Source organism: Chinchilla lanigera, unplaced genomic scaffold (genome assembly GCF_000276665.1).
Source record: "Chinchilla lanigera isolate Chin_1 unplaced genomic scaffold, ChiLan1.0 scaffold00076, whole genome shotgun sequence".
NCBI classification, from domain to species: Eukaryota; Metazoa; Chordata; class Mammalia; order Rodentia; family Chinchillidae; genus Chinchilla; species Chinchilla lanigera.
In genome coordinates, this window is record NW_004955477.1 from 1,178,417 (window position 1) to 1,190,845 (window position 12,429).

Sequence of the window (12,429 nt, forward strand, 5' to 3'; positions counted from 1 at the left end):
GGAGGGACCCCTGAAGAGGAGATGGAGGCCTCTACTCGCCCCACACCTTTGCAGGTTCTTGATATATCTTGGTAGAAAAGCATTTCGGGACCTGTCAGTGAGAGGCAGTGTTTAGGCAGATTTCGCAGAATCGCAGCGCGGAGGGCGCAGGCTTTCCGGAGGAGAGCAGCTCTGTGGTCTGGGTTTGGAAGAATTTCTCTGCTCCTGGGGTGGTCTGGGATGTTTATTTTTTGAGTTACTGATCATTTACCTATTGTTTGTTCTCGTAAGGTCAGTTTGCCCCTTCGTGGGTTAAACCAAAGCTATCAACAAAATTAAGTATAAGTTATTTATGTGTTTGAAATTTAGAGATAGACTACTAATTAATAATACTGTTTCTTTGAGAATGGAATTCTTTGATGTAACTTTTGGAATTTTTAGATTTTTGGTATCAGAAGGAAAATGCAGGCCAAATTTATGAACTTAGACTATCCTTGAGACTCCCAGGGAGGAACCTGGAAGAAAAGCAGTCCTAGGGAGTGAAAGCTTTGGTAACTCTGATTCTGTCTTGAAGCTGCAGTTTCCTCAAAACTACTAGAGTGGGTCTTTATTGTTGTTGTGTTGTTTTGTTTATTAATTTTTTCCCAGGATTTTTTGTATGGAACTACCTTCCTAGCCCTTTTTTTCTTTTGAAACAGGGTCTGACTAAATTGCTGAAGCTGGGCTGGAATTTGAGATCCTCCTGCCTTAGTCTCCTGAACCGTTGGGATTATACAGGCATGCACCACAACCCCCAGTTAAAACCTGTTTTTAAAAACAACAGTTTCTCAGTCTTCTTTTTACCTGTCTGTTTCTTCCATCCTACCTTTAGGCTTGAGCATCTTCTGTGGAAGGGTCTGTACCGCAGTCCACGGAAGCCCATTCTGGTTACGCTTTCTCAAAGCCTCCTGTTGTATGTACTTAATTCTGCTCCCTGGACTCGCACAAACTATTGGGTCTTCAGCCCTTGTGTCAGGGTTATTACTGCCCTGTTAAACATCTCTATCTACCAGACTTTCCCTATGTTGCATACTTTCCAGGACCCTCACACATTTGGTGCACTTACCTTCTGTTAGTGTAAGTCCTTAATAGAGAATTTTCCCTCTGTGAACTTCCCTTTACACTTGCTTTAACATGTGGAAGGTTCTTAGACTCCTGCTTTAGTTCCCCGCCCGCAGGAAAAGCTCTTTAACTCCTTGTCTGACATTAGAAGTAATTAATATGATTTGTTTTATAGGCTTGGGGTGAGAAAGTTAAGTCCTGTCAGTATGTTGTCATAAAGGAACATATATTCTCATGATTACTGTTTAAGACTTTTATAATTGTTGATTAATGATTTAGCAAAGAAAATTTTTTTGACTTCACACTCTGTTTTAGAGCCAACATTCATTAATCACGCTGTGGATTGTGTGTTCTTGGTGTTTTGCCTGCTTCTTAGCTCTTAATTCTCACAAACATCCTAAGACCTACTAGTTGGGTCTTGCAGATTCAAAGACTGAAACAAGATCAGAAAGGATTAAGAGTTTTGTTAAAAGCTAGAAAGTCATAGAACTGGAATTCAAACTCCAATCTGATTACAACTGTAACCTTCACATGCCTATTTTAAAAATATTAGAGAGCTATTTTTGTTTGGGTTTATTTGTTTTATTGTGGTCTTTAGTCCATTATAATTTTAGGACTCTTGTACACATGTAACTGATTGAATGTTAACTATAGCAATGTAATTAAGAGTGTGAGATTGGGGGGGCTGGGGATTTAGCTCAGCGGCACAGCGCCTGCCTGGCAAGCGTAAGGTCGTGAGTTCAATTCCAGGTACCGGAAAAAAAAAAAAACAAAAACGAACCCCCCCCCCCAAAAAAAAAGAGTGTGAGGTTGGGCATGGTGGTGCGCACCTATAATCCCAGTACTTGAGAGACTGAGGCAGGAGGATCACAGGGAGTTCAAGGCCAGCCAGGACTACACAGTGAGACCCTGTCTCAAAAAAAGAATGTGAATTCTGTAGCCAGGTTGCTTAAGATTGAATCCAAGTTTTGTTATTTCCTAGCGGCATAACCTTGGGTTTTATCTCTTTGGATCTCAGTTTTGTGACCTGCAAAATGGGAAGAATGATAGTAGCTATCTCATGGGGTTGTTGTGAAGAATAAACGAGTTCATATGTTCATGTAAAGCACTTAGACTAGCACTCAGTGCATAGCTTTCAGTAAATGTTAGCTATGCATAATGTATTGTGCACATTGGTAAAAATAATGACTAAAAACGCTACCTTCAAGGAGTTTATCTTTTATTGAAAAGTTTAGATGTATCACATATCATTTAGCATAGAACAAATCCTAAGTGGTGTGTAAGTGGCCCTGAGTTCAGAGGAGAGAGCATGAATAAGACCATTGGCAGAGAGACATGCTCTTTGGAGGCTCTCCTGCTTCTAACTGCTCCCTTCACTCAACTCAATTTCCTCCTAGCCCAGGATTCACTCACTGAGCAACTCTGCTCTGGAACTCTTTGTCTCCTGACTTTTAAGTGTTGTTTCAGTGTATAACTTGTCTTCCCTGAAAAGGAAGGTGGATCAAAGATATTCCTAGTACCTGAGAAGGTATTGGACCCAAATATTTACACAATTAAAAAATTAAATTCTGTAGTAATTGTATATTTTAAGTTCTTTTTGGAAATAGAGAAAAGTGAGCATCTGGTTTCGTTTTTATCCACTGGTAATATGAGAACTAGAATTTGTTGATTTGACAAATACCATACAGGAAGCAAACACCTTTATGTTGATTCCTGGGCACTGAGCACTGTTTCGTTTGTTCAGACCTGTTTCAAGCAGTCACTGTTAGTCTTGTAGAAGATGAACAATTGTTAGAAACTCCTGTAGACAAGAATGAGGAGCCAGAGACTTGTGGACTAGAAGTTACAATTTTAGTAGTTTGGGGGATACTAAAAACAGAGACCACAGTTTATGGAGAAAGCAAGCAGAGATTCAGGGGTTGAAGATTGGTTGGATTTGGAGATTAGAAAACAGGAAAATGATTAACATAAAATCTAAAATGAGATGGCCAGTCAGATCTCAAAATCCACGTTCTGGATTTAATCAAAACTCAGTAAATACTGTGAATGGATCTAAAGAATAGGCAGTAGTCTGGGGCAAAATTCACGAGGCTGTCAGTGTGGTGTCACTCTAGTCCAGGGACTGTGAACCTATATGGCCTGTATTATTGAAAGCTCTGAAGGGTTCATCATCGCTGCTCTAGTCTTTTATACTTCCAGTTACTCTTCTCTGGTGAGGTTATGAGGATGGTGGTGGAAGGACCAAACATTTCCTTCTGGAGGAACTTCGTCAAGTATGGCAACTTCACAGAAAGTCCCTCTCTGTCTGCCTTTCAGGGGAGAAGCTTTAGGTGGAGCAGGGCACTCAGACCTCAAGACGGTTTCTTTAAATTACTCAGCATATCAAGCGCCATTCTTTTTTTTTCTGCTAGCAAGCTCATTTTTTTAAGCAAGTAAGAAATAATAAAAATAAAAATAAAACAGAAACAATGCAGAATTTTTAAAAAACCAAATGATAGGAATTCAACAATGGTTGTTATATTGCATACTGTTGTTTTCAAAGTAGTTGTTCAGATTACCAGATATGAGTAAAATTGGTCCAAAAAATTAAGCATTAACTGTTAGTAGTACAATTACATTAGCTATCTTGTGTGTGTGTGTGTACATATATATATGTGTGTGTGTGTGTGTGTGTGTGTGTGTATATATATATATATATATATAGAGAGAGAGAGAGAGAGAGAGAGAGAGAGAGAGAGAGAGAGAGAGAGAGATTTCAGGCACCATTCTTTAGGATGCCTTTTTCTGAGCCCTAGCGTTGAAAACCTTATCTTGTCAGCATTTCAGATGGGCAAGTTCACTTGAGATTCAGGCAGCCCGACGAAGAGACACAGAACTGTGGACTGGATTAGACACCTTTATCCGGCTGCTTAGCTATAGTCCATCTGCTTAGCAGCTCTTGTAGCCACTAGGCACTGTACATTCGCAGCAGTCCTCGGCTGCTTAGTCTTCCATTTACCTAGCAGCCCTCAGCTGCTTAGTGTACATTTATGCCAAAATACACAAAGGTGGCTGTGTGCCAGGGTCAACATTGGCTACAGAAGTTATTTACTTTGAGGTATGAGAAGATGAGCCTGTTCTGGAGTCTGATAACACCGAACTATCTTCCAGATACCCTTTACCCCACAGCCTGAAGCAAAGTGCAGTACGCTTCTGCCTTTCCCTGAAAAGCCCTCATTTAAATCTCAGCAAAACTTCTTTCGCAGACACTAATAGTGTAGTGGTGGCTGTTCCTAGAGTACCAGTTTCTTTGGTTTCATTATGTGTCATTCTGTTCAGCAATTAGGTCCTTAAGAAATCCATGAAATGAGCCAGGAATAGTGGCACACACTGTACCCCAGGATTTAGGAAGATGATGCAGGAGGATTACAAGTTTGAGGCCAGCCTGGGGAGATTTAGCAACTTAGTACCATCTTGTGTCAAATTAAAAAATAATTTTTTTGAAAAAGGGCTGGAGATGTAACTCAATACAGAGGCCCTAGGTTCAGTTCTCAGTAATACACACGCACGCGCGCATACACACACACACACACACACACACACACACACACTAAAAGGATCCTGTATGTTATGCTGAGTAACATTATCTAAAACTTACCTATAGTGTTTTAAAGGTAAACTCACTTTGAAATCCCAAAGCAAATATAATTCTGGAAATTATATATACTTTAGAAAGCTTTTTAACATTTAAAATTTTTTATTAAATATTTTTAATATATAGGAACGTGGAGGAACTAATATAACTGGCATGCATATAAACACAACCCATTTTTGCTACAGATTTACTTTTAAACAAAGTAATAGTGACCAAAAAAACCCCCCATACTTCCGTCCTTTCCTCAGAGGTAACCATAATCCTAGAGCTAATTTGTATAGTTCCACTTCGTATCGTTAAACCTTTACTGTACCCATATGCACCCATAAAAATAGACACACACTACACTATGTGGAATGTTTTAAAAGAGGACGTAAGTACTGCCATTCTGAACACCTCCTTTTGCAAATTCCTTTTTTACTCAATATCTTCAAGATGTATCCGTATTGATACATGTAGCTTCCTGTTTACTATAAAATATTCTCTTGAATCAATATCTTATAGCTTATGCATTCCATTGTTGATAAATAACTGGATTTAAGATGTTTTACCTTGGGGCTGGGGATATAGCTCAGTGGCACAGGCACCTGCCTGGCAAGCACAAGGTCCTGAGTTCAATTCCCAGTACCAAAAAAAAAGAAAAGGATGTTTTACTTTTGCATGTATCAATTTGTGCATATGAACTAAAGTAGAATTTGCTAGGCCTTATTAGTCTGTTTTGTACTTCTGTAACAGAAGTCCATAGACTGGGTGATTTATAAAGAACAGAAATTTATTTCTCATAGTTTTGGAGGCTAGGAATTCCCAAGCCAAGGCACCAGCATTTTCTGTTGTCTGATGAGGGCTTTCTTGCTGAAGACCTCTAGGTCCTCACATGACAAAATGCAGAAGGGCAGTGAACTGAATGCTGTATGGAGTCTCTTTTACAACAGGCTGGGCCTCATCACCTTAAACGGCCCTGCTGCTTAATACCCTCACATTAGCCATGAAGCTTCAACATCTGAATTTTGGAGGGGACACATTCCAACCATAACATACATCTTTACCTCACTGTCACTAAATTGTCCAAAGTGATTACACCATATTTACACTCTCAATATTTCTTCTCCTCACACCTCCCCTCACCTTTAAGATTCTAGTAGGTAAAGCTGGTGTGCAGAAGGAGAGAGAAGGAAATTATTAGAGCTGGAAAGAGTGGGAGGAAAGCAGGGCAGAGCCAGGTCCTGATAGTCAAGGACGAGAACATTGGCAGGAGGAAGACATGCTCCACTGGCTGCAATCTGCTGAGGGTAAATAAGTGGAAGCCTGGAAAACACAGATACGCTGGTGACCTGACTGATGAGAGGTCATGCTTAGTGGTAGGCACAGGGGAGGGCTGTCTTAGAATAGGTTAAGGAGTGAACAAGGATGGTGGCATAAAGACAGCAAGCAAGGCCACACTTTGGTGATATTTGGCTGTGTAAGGGAAGAGAAAGGGTGGTAGCTACTGGTGGAAGCAAGATCAACAAGGTTAACAGTAGAAATTATGGCAGATTTCTTTTGATGAGAAATTTGAGGGAGAATGGGGAAGACATGAGAAGACAAAAGTGACAGCTAAGAATGCTGAGTAGTCAAGAGGGATGGGACCCAGAGAAGAGATGGAGGAGTGGCCTTTCTTAAGTGAGGGGCACAGTTTCCATTGTAAGAAGAAAAATGTGGGTATAGATGCAGAATGATTTATGAGTTGGTGGTGAGCATTGAGTTCATTCCCATTGCTGCCGTTTATTATCTGACAGAAGGAAAGGTCATTAACTGGCAGTGAAGGGTGGACCTTTTGAGGGAGTGTAGAGGTTAAAGTAGTCATTGCAGAGCACCAGAAAGGGACTGAGGACAGAAACTCAAAGGCAGACAGTCTTGAGCACCACACTGATGTTGGTGCCGTGAATTTATGATTGTATGAGGCTGTTTCTGTTTGAAGTCAACAGTGGTTATGTATGGTGCTAAACTTAGGGAAGCTGTATGATAATACACAGAACTCTGTGTTATGTTTGTAACTTCTATAAGGCTAGCATCTCAACATAAGTTTAAAAAGGGAGAAAAAATAAGAGTACGAATATTTAGAGTATGTTAAAGAAAAGTGTTTGCAGAAATCAACCATGGGACCTACAGTGGGTAGTAAGGGAAATAGAAGCAGGAAAGGCTGTTAAAGAGAAAGAAAGTAGATGCATGGAAAGGGCTAGAAAAGCTAGTGACATTCTAGAACAAGTGCAGTGGTGTAGTGTAGTGGCCATGCTGGAGGGACGGGAAGCTATAATCTGAAATAGAGACCTCAGGAGATGGTACTAAAAGACAACTTGCAATAGATGACCAGTAACAAAGGGTGACAGCGGAGAAAGTCACCGATAGGAGAAGAGTTCATGGCCAGAGTATTGTATGACTTAGGTTCCTGGACTCTGGACTGTGCTAAACTTGTGGTAAGTGTTGGGTGGTGAGGGTACTTATGAACTAAACGCAGTAAACAATGGAAATTGTCCAGCAGAGCAGAAGTACCAGGATGAAGGTTGAGAAGGGACACTATTGGTAGCTGTCCTGAGGGACAGAAAGCTATGATCTGAAATAGAGACCTCAGGAGACAGTACTAAGAGACACCTTGGAACAGATGACCAGTAACAATGGGTGGCAGTGGAGCAAGTCAAGGGAAATTGTCTCCATTCTTACTCCTTCCTCACCTCACTTCCTCCCATAAGTAAGTGGAGTAAAATGGTCTTGAAGCTTCACTGAGGAGTAGAGAGTTAAGGGACCCTACCTGCTCCCCGCTAGAATGGTAGACTGTAAGAGAAGGAAGTTTCCACTTGAAAGAGCTTCAAAGGAAGTACAGACTCCAGGAATGCAAAATTGAACTTAATTTGGGAAAGAGAAAAGAATGTACTCCCAAGTTCAGGGGGAAGCAGCTTTTTTTCATGCGCTGATGACTGGCTTCTAAATTAACAATTGGCAGATAATATGCACAGATGCACTTCTAGATCTGTCTTACAGAAGATGTGTTACCAACAATATGTTGTTTCTCCCCTTGCAGAGGGGAAATCCTCAAATAGGATCTTTTTCCAGATGATATTGGAAAGCCAAAAACAAAACCAAAGCCCAGTGCCAACAGCACAAGTTTATACATTCGTCAAATAATGGAGAAGCAGGAACCTTGCTTGGAAATCAGCTTCTGAACTCATTTAAGGGCAGAGAGGTTGGGTATATCCAGTAGCACAAATGAAGGGAGGGGATAGGTCAACAAGGGAGAGAAATAGTTGTGTCTCTTCCTGGAATTGGCAGAGATTTAATCTGAATGTGGGTGTCACTTCTTTTTCTTCCTTTTATAGTCTGGTGTTTCTAGTGTTGACAGTTGGTGGATATATCGTTTGGTATGAAAATTAGATTAAGTTGAAATTAGAGGTCATCAGGCAATTACTGTGGCATCTACCTTAGAGCTAGCTACTTTTGCTAGCCTACCTGAAGAGAAAATTCTGAGGTACAAAGCATCCTGTTCTTTTCAAAGATAAAGGAGATTAGGACAGGGTACACAATGAACTAGGCAATAAACTGTGTCAAAGGGGAGGCAGGGTGTGGCACAATGGGGAGAGAACTAGCCACGAAATTTAGGCTGAGTGCTATTGTGTTATATGGATCAGCTTCCTGTGAAATTTTGTATGGGCTGTACTTTGACAGTGAGCACAGCTTCTTTGATATGTCTTGTTGGCCTTCCATGTATTGTGAAACTATCTACACTTGAAGCACTTGAAGAGTCTATGCAACAATATTTCACTGTGTTGGAGCATAGTGAATGGGGTGATTTTTGAGTTAATAGTATCCCTTAGTTATTGTGGGCTGATCAGGTCTGCGATCTCCTGAATGAGTGTACGGTGAAGGCTAAATAAAAAAAGGCAAGTGCAATGATTTCAGGTCTCCAGGAGGATCAAAGCCCTCTCACAGAATTTGAGATTCTCTGGGGGCTGAGACCAAGATCTTCCCTGGGTGACCTGTATTTATTTGGTTGTCAGAAGGGAAGGAAGTACTCAGGAAGGGTGAGATTACTCAAGTGCTTCTTCAAGTAAGGTATTAAATCCTTAACAGGGATGAAGTTAATCCACCCAGGAGTGAGATGCCTGAGGGTATGGTCTTCACCTAGTTGAGATGGATCCGGGTGTCATTGACTGTGTTCTTGTCTTATCTTTTGAGGCTTTCTGGCGTCATCTGCCATTACAGGTTTTTGTAGGCATTAGTGACTCAGAGATTCACTTAAGTGCATCACCCACTTGCAGACAAGTGGCCTAGGCTTTGGACAGTTTCACAAGTGAACATAAAATCCAAGTGGTTAATTTAAGTCTTGCCTGGGGCTGCTTCATAGTGGTCTCCATCAGGTGGTGACATTGGCTATACCTGACAAGTTTACCAAAAGATGTACCAGAGCAATCCGTAGTCAGGGGTTTGCATTTTTGTGCCATGAGTGAAGGGTATACAGCAATCGTAAAGTTTATAGGCTTCTTCTCAAAAGGTTTTTAAAATGCATAAAAGGTATGGATTATAAAGGAAATAAATGATAATAAAACCATTATAAAATAGTTTTGAATTTCATGTAGTAGTATGTACTTCTTAAATAAGATCAGACAGCAGTTCTAATAGCTGCTTTGAACTGGTGATGAGCGCAAGCAACATCAAGACATTTATACTCTATCGAGTATAAAAATAGCTATAACTTCTTTTGGTGGCAGAGTCACAGATACTTTTTATACTATTAAAATTTGTTGTCCACATACATTATTGAAAGAAACGCTGCATTTCAGTTAGAAGTTAGTGACATAAAGATGTAATTCAACACCCATTGAAGTTCATGGACTTTATTGTTCTGTCCACAGGGGTCTAACAGGCTTCAGGTTTGATCTTCAACACTTGCAAGTGCAACAGAACGCTGGTCAGTTGAGTACAAAACAGATCAGACTCAAACTCCAAAAAGTATCTGGCAAGGCATAGATAACCATTATTCCATTCAAGTAGCAATTGCTGTTCTATACAAAAAAATGTGATGATGTGGTACAATGGCTTATAACTGTGGAAAATCATTTTGATGGAGTGGCCACCAAAACGGAAATGGCTGCGGTCAACACAGAATGGGAAGGGACATTAGAAAATCAATGTCGAAATCTTGGCTATGCAGTTCAAGGCAAGAAAAGGACAACTATCCTTTATTAAAGACTATCATATTACAAGGAAAGTTTTTTCCTGCCAAAAAAGAGAGGTACTGTCACTTCATGCTTTAGCTAAAAATGGATTTCATTCACTTAGCATATGCTGTTTTATGATGAACATCTTCAATAATCTCGCCCTATACTATACACATTTTATTTTTAAAGTAAATTTGACTCCGTTGTCTTGTCTGTGAATCTAAAATAATTGCTATGTGTTGACTAGTCATATACTTCTGCCAGTACTAATATTGAAGCTAAGGGGCCCTTACCAGGCTTGTAATCCTGGCGATTCTGGAGGCCAAAATAAGAGAATTGCAAGTTCAAGGCCAGCCTGAACAATTTAGCAGGACCTTGTCTTAAAAAATAAAAAAGGATTGGGATGTAGCTCAGTATGAAGTCCATGAGATTAATCCCCAGTACCACCAGAGAGAGAAAGAGTGATAGAGAGAGAGGCAGACACAGACAGAGATATGGGGGGAGAGAGAAGAGAAGGGGAGGGAAGGGAAGAATGGGGGAGACACTAAAGAGTTCACTATTGTGTCAGCAGGAAAAACCGTTACTATAAGACCTACTGGCTTCTGAAGTTTCTCTCATGTCTCTTGTCTACTGTCTCCGTCTCTCTCTTCCTGAGACAGGGTCTTGCTGTGTAGTTCAGGTTGGCCTTGAACTCACTATATATCCCAGACTGGCCTCAAACTCGCGGCAATCCTCCTGCTCCTCCTGCCTCAGCCTCCCAGGTGCTAGGATTACAGGCGTGCACCACCACAGCCAGCTCAGGTTTATTTCTTCTGAAGAGCAGCTTTCTTATTAGAGATCAGTTTAGGTACAAAGGTCCTACATTTAATAAGAGACAAAATAATTCTTTAGTGGGTTTAGTGAAGTAAATAATCTCCTCTAAAAATAAGGCATGTCAAAATCTTGGCTTGTATTGAAGTTTTTGAAACAGATAGGCATTTTGTGGAGATTAGTTGGGTCATTTTTTCATTCATTACAGTCTCTACTTGTGTTGAGGACCAGGGTCCATCCAAGGCTTTACCAGCAGCGCTGAACACAGCTGCTCCCACACTTCTCCTTTCATCCCTTCTCTCCATTCTTCTTTCTTCATACTACCTGCTGCCATTTTCTGTCCTACTACTTAGCACCATCCTATCTTGAATCCCTTTGCACTGCTCCTTTACCTATTTTTTTTTTTACATCTTCCTGTCTGTCTCTTATAGCTCATGCTTCTGTCTTCCTTTTATGAGTCCTAAATTTCCCAGTCCCCATTTTGTTGGTTTTACAGGGTTGTTTGTTTGAGACACAGGTTCACTTTGTACTCTAGGGCAGCCTGAACTCTCTATGTCGCCCAGGCTGGCCTTGAACTCATGATCCTTTAGCCTCACCTCGAGTGCTGGAATTACAGGAATGTGTCATTGCTCCCAACTCCGGCTGTGTCTTTTAATGAGAAAAAAAAGACTTTGTGAAACTTTGCCCTAAATTCTCTGTCACCTATTTCTGAAAACAGTAAAAGAAAAATTTAACAAGAAAAATGGACGCCTGTCTGGCAAGCGCAAGGTCGTGAGTTTGGTTCCCGGTACCGGAGAAAAACAAAAAAACAAAAAAACAAAAAAAAACAAAAAAACAAAAAAAGAAAAATGGAAACACAAGATGATCAAAATATGTGGTGAATCTTCAAATTTTAAAAATTTATCACAGGAAAAGACACATTACCATTAATCAACTTAAAAATATTCCCCCTTGCTTCAAACACACTTTGTGAAACAGTTCTAGAAGTCCTTGTTTATGAGTGTCTTTAGAAGGTATGATCAAAAATACAGTGAATGTTGCTGTCCAAGGAAAAGACAGGCTTGTAACAGTATTACAGAGTGTCTTCTTCACCAGATCTGGCACTGTGAGACTTCTGACTCTTCCCCAAAGTCAAAATGACTATGAAAAGTAAATATTTTGAACCAATTTAGGACATACAGGCAGGCACAACAGTAAAACTACAGACACAAAAGAGGACTCTAGAACTGCTTCAGAAAGTGGCAGGAACTATGGGATAGCACTGTTCAAAGTAAAGGGGAGTATTTGAGGGAATCAAAGGCAACGTGTCTTTTACTATAATAAGATTTTAATTGTTTTTTTAACATTTTTCAATCACATGTGGCAGTTACAGTAAAATGTTATTTTAACATTTGTAACATTTGCAAAGTTCTTACTGTACAGTAGATACTATGCTAAACCCTTTATATGGATGGTTTTACAACTCCTCACAAAACTGCAAAAAGATTGTCTGCATTTTACAAGTAAGGAAGCTGACATTCTGAGATGTTTTAACTGAGAAGTTAAAAATAACTTGGCCTTCTCCAAAACCAAAAAAGGAGGGAGAGAGGGAGGGAGGAAGAAAGGGAGAGAAGGAGGAAAGGAGACAGGGAGAGGAGGAAGGGAAGGGAGAGAAATCATTTGCCCAAGATCACATAGCTACTAAATTTGATACTAGTTGTTTTAGGTTTTTTTGTT

General features: G+C 40.2%; 1 protein-coding gene across 1 annotated transcript in view; it reads left to right on the forward strand.

Moving 5' to 3' along the window:
- Positions 1-12,429, forward strand: part of Acadsb (acyl-CoA dehydrogenase, short/branched chain) — a 35,644-nt gene that overhangs the window by 713 nt on the left and 22,502 nt on the right. The gene's annotated exons all lie outside the window — the stretch shown is intronic.